Below are 5,370 nucleotides of genomic sequence, written 5' to 3' on the forward strand. Positions count from 1 at the left end.
TCCCAGCAACCACATGGTGGCTCACAACCATCCGTAATGAGATCTGACTCCGTCTTCTGTAGTGTCTGAAGACAGCTACAGTGTACTTAAATATAATAAATCTTAAAAAAAAAAGAAAAGAAAAAAAAAAAGAGTGCACACCTATCAACAGTCAAGAGCAGAGAGTGCTCAGAGCATTTTTGCTAGTGCACAGTTTGCTTTCTCCATTCTTTTACAACCTGCCTAGGAAATGGAGCAAATCTCAGTGGTAATTCTCTTCATCTTAATTAATATAACTATGACAGTATCCCACAGCTATTGTGAAAGGCTAACCTGATTCAGATGATGCCTCCTTGAGACTTTCCTACCAGATGATTGAAGATTGTGCTAAATTGAGAATTGTTTTAAAGTTCCATGGGCATGCTCCACTGCCGCAGACCCTCTGGGTCCCTGTGTCTGCGTGGAACGGGGTCTCTCGACGCGGGTGGGAAAAGCGTGGATGAATGACAGACAGATGCACACAGGAAAGGTTGTGTGTAGAATCTGAATGTAATTTACAATTCGAGCTTCAGACTTTTATACAGAAGACAATAAAAAAGTTGGGTGACATACCCGCAAGGTACAAATGAGGTAACCGGATGCTTAATGATTCTTACACAGAACAGAGGAATGAAAACGCAAAGATCGGAAGAAACTGGGCAATAAAATAATTGAGACAAAGTCAGCCCTATCTAAGGTCAGCTATAGTCTTAGAAGCCAGGTGTGAGAACTTTTCACTCCTAGGGCAAGGGCTTTCACATCCAAGTCATGGTTCTAACTAGGGAGTTCCGTTCTAGCTAACCATCTCATGAATAATGCAATACTCTAAAACCACAGCCCGATCTGCTTCCTAAACCATAGTAAATTCCTGTAAATCGGTGTAACTCAGCTATAATTCTAAGCATCTATTCTGGTTTCCACTACGGTCAGAAACTTCTTTCTTCCTAGGTGATGGTAGATTCCTGTGAAGGGCAGTGACCTAACTTTTACTCAAAGAGATAGTGTAATACCAGGGGCAGTACTGAATTCCAAACCCAAGGTCTTGATAAGGACGAACTAGGACTGTTGGAACACTGGCGGACGGCTTTAGCTATGTCAGAATTCAATCTTAAAAGGCACTTATGATAGGAAAATATTGAAAGAGAGCACGTGGATCCATACACTAGACTAACTCAGGAATGGAACTCGGGAATGAAAAATTACTGTATGGGTAGGGAACCCTAGACTCCAGGAGGAGAGCTTCCTTGAAGCTCTTTTGCCTCATGAGTGACTTTTAAGCCTTTCGGCCTGTCCAGTTGACTCGACCGGAGAGTGTAGCACTCCACAATACCTATTCTTCGAGAATAATAAGGAATCCCAATAATATGACAAATATTAAATTGTTAACAAAACATCACAAATGCCTGACTGTAATGGTCAGTAACTTTATCTGTCTTCATGTCATTTTGAACATCCAGTATATAAAAACAATGTAGGCAATGACTAGTTTCATATTTAGTTGCTTATCCTGTTAAAGCAGTTGCAGATAGAAAGCCTGAGAAGGTATCAATAGTCATATATACATTGTTTAACATTTTTTAAATTCAGATACATAAGTAACATCCATTTGCCATACTTGATTAGGTATGTGTTCTTAAGGATTAACACCATTATGTGGTACAGGAAGAAATTGAGGACACTGAAGACAAGTTTTTATAAATTGACATGCACATTTTCTAGAAATACCAAATTGTTGTCTCAACCTATTAGTATTTTAATGATGTATAGAATGAGAGTGTTTGGCTGAACTGTTCCTGTGTAATGCCTATTCTCTGCCTGATATGCAAACCTGCTGTGGCATTGCCCTCATTAAAGGGTCTGGAACACCCAGTATGAGCTTTTAAATGTCGTATAACCTAAGGAACAGTACAAGCTCTTAAATTAAGTTGCATTTGCATAAATAATTCCAAAATTTGAGTACTAGCAGTAACTAAAAATGGAACAAAGTCACGCAATTGTAAGCCATGAGGTATATACTGGCCATCAATATATAAACTCAAAGCTTGTTTTTTCAACGTTTCAAAGACAGTGGCTATAGTACATTATTCAAATATTTGTGAAGCATTGGGGAAACTCAAGAGAATAAACATATGATCCAATAACGCATGCTACCTTCCCTTTAGATGAGCTGTCTGTAAACACAATAAATGCATTCTCTATCAGCTGCATGAGTAAATTTACAGGAAATTCAAAAGTATGCCTAGAGGCAAATTCTAACAACTTGCCTTTTGGATAATAACTATCAAATTTGCCTAAAATGTTTGCACATTCAATAGACTAAATATAAGCATTCTTCAGTAACCAATTTAAATGCTGTTTGAAATACGGAATAAATATTTCATCAGGTTCTTTTCCAAAATACTTTTGTGATTCTATCCTACAATTCTTTTTCAACATAGCAACAGTTTCATAGTAGAGTGTGCAAACTTTACTTGGAGATGAAGAATGATGAATACACATTAATGGTCCCTTTTGCTAAAGGACTGCTGTGAAATAGTCAACAATTGATCTTAGTCTATATATCTGTTGTTGGCTAATAGCTTCCTCTACTTTCAGCAAAGCTTTTCATTCCTCATCAGTTATTTTTCCAGGGGAATTAGGATTTGCATTTCCCTTGAGAAATAACAAACAGACATTTAAGTTCTTCTGTGGCAAGCTTAAGGTGAGGTCTTAGCCAACTAACATTCCCTAACAGCTTTTGAAAATCATTTAAAGTAAGTAAACTATCTTTTCTTATTTGAATTTTCTGGGCAACAATTTCTTTAGTGTATAACAGATGCCCCAAATCTTGAAAAGGATATTGTCTTTAAATCTTTTCTTCTCCAAGATTTTAAAGCTTTTTGTATCATAACAAAGGCCTGTAGTAAAACTCTTTCAGAGGGATCGTCTAATAAAATATCCATATCATGATCAATACACAAAGTAGGATTCAAAGTCCTAACTTCTTGTATTGAAGCAGAAACAAATTTTTGACATGATGTAGGGCGACTGACCCTTCCTTGAGAAATTCCATTGAAGGGAGTCAAATGATATCACTTCGTGGCTTATTTAAAATTACAAGCAGACACATCAAATGCAAACCTTTTACAATCCTCAAGATGCAAAGGAATACTATAAAAATGATCTTTTAAGTCAATAATAATCTTACACCTATTTTTGAAATGTCAGCTAAAGTAGGTAAGACAGTTTTGAATGTCCTCTTAAGTCCCAGGTTCATTATCCTTTCATACATCTTAAGTTTTGAAATTTATTTTCTTATACTTTTGGTTGTGAGCCTAGCCTTTAACGGCTGAGCCATCTCTCCAGCCCTGAACTTTATTTTCGGTCATTGGAATAACCAGTCCTTTGGAGGTGAGGGAGTACATCAGCTCCAGTGCCCATTAATCCTTCCAAACAGTTTCCTTCAATTAGTAATTTAAGGCTAGGTGTCTTAATAGCAACAGATTGGACCCAGTACACATAGGTGAAACCAAAGCTACCTTGTCCTCTCACACATTTAGCAGATACAAGGGAACTAAATTAAGTTGAACAATTCTTTTGTTAGCAGGTACACATATAATGGGGCAGCCATAATTCTAATTTCACCTGCATAATCATTGTCTATAATGTGTGAATAGATCTGCAGTATTTTTATAATAGTGCTGCTTCAGTCCAGAAATTATCTCTGGTCTCTGGAGTCAATGGGCCAAAAACTCCTGTAGGCAGAGTTTAGACCCCCATTTTTGAGGCCAGTACAGGTGATCCTAAAACTCAGTAATCTCCCTGCCTCTGTGCTCTGATTTGGTTCTCTGTCCATACCTGATGGCCACAAAGGCCAGGAAAGCCAGCAAGGCCACAATATCTGTCTTGTGTTTCCTGCTCTGTGCTGTAGTTTGCTCATAACCATCATGTGGAACATACTTGCAGTTGACCTGAACACAGTCAGAAGTCACAGAACGAACTCTTGTTTTCTCAAATCTCTACTTTCTTTAATTGCTAAGATCCTGGCCAACCGCCCACTTGCGGGACAAATTGGTGACTCCAATGTAAGCTGATTGATGGGCTATGCAAGCTCTTCAGCTTGATTCTAGGAGGAAGAAGAAGTGCTTCCTGAGTGCAGTGCTTAGACATCAGGCAAGTTTTTTGCACAGCAGTGAACAAAGGGCACTGCCCACAAAGGAGAGAAGAAGGCAGATAAGCAGCTTTGATCTGGAATCTTAGCCCCTCCCAAGGGCCTGGCTGGAGAACAGACAGATCAGCTATTGGAGGAGACTCACTACTGCTACTGTCCTACAAAGCCACAGATCTGGAAAAGGATTGGCCCAGGCTGGAACCACTAAGCTGTGTCCTTTCAACACACTCTAACCCTAAGGGTTGTGCTCATGTCACTCAAGACTCAGTAGCCATCAGAACCCCCACACGGAGCTGCCAGTCAGAAGAGGAGGTGGCTCTTCCTGGTACCAAGCCCTCAAGTTTCTCTCTGTAACTCAGGTGACCTGAGTGTTTCTATGTGTTCTGTTCTTACTGTCTTCAGTGAGTGCTGCGAGGGTAGCTCAGGCAAGCTCAGAACTTCAGACATGATAAGTGCAAAGTCATCTCCCATAAAAAAGAGGGACGGGGGGTGGGGGGGAGCAAGCTTCTTAGCAAAGGATGCCTGCGTAGTAGGTCTTTCCAGCGCATGGATGGTAAGCATCAGCCAGGCATATGGGGCCACCTGTGTGCTCCTTTGTTGAACTAGTCTCTCCATGGACCCGGCTTTAGCCTCTGAATAACTTTATTGTCTGGCAGCATCTGGACAAAATCTTTGTGGCAGGGGCTTGTGTGTGGAAATATACTTGGGGGGATGAGAACCAGAGGAACAGCTTACTGTGTACACTGTCAGGTAAAACAGTGCAGACAAGAGCTAGGTCACAGACCAAAGGAAAAGGGAGTGTGCTGCAGGGGTCACTGTTATGGAGAAGGACCTGATTCAGGGAGTGAGAATGATTTTGTAGTTTTACAGACTGTATTCATTTATGGATGTAATTTAGTAAAACTAGATTGGTGGGTGTTTTATTTGGACAGGTTAGCTTGAGCCAGTGGGTAATGAATTCCCATTTTAGGATATGTATTATGTAGATTTGTGCAATCCTTGTTGACATATTTAATTGAGCTCAGAAATGTAAAGCACATGCCATTAGCTGTCTCTGTGTGAGTCAGATTATAGATCTTAGTAGTTAACAAAGCACTTAAGGGAAAGGTCAAACACTATCTCATGAATGACATTCCTTCTACCAAGAAAGGCCTGATCTTTTTCTAATCAGTACAGTGACATATTTTTAATTTTTTTTCTTT

The sequence above is a fragment of the Mus musculus genome, chromosome 2, assembly GCF_000001635.26.
Source record: "Mus musculus strain C57BL/6J chromosome 2, GRCm38.p6 C57BL/6J".
Lineage (NCBI taxonomy): Eukaryota > Metazoa > Chordata > Mammalia > Rodentia > Muridae > Mus > Mus musculus.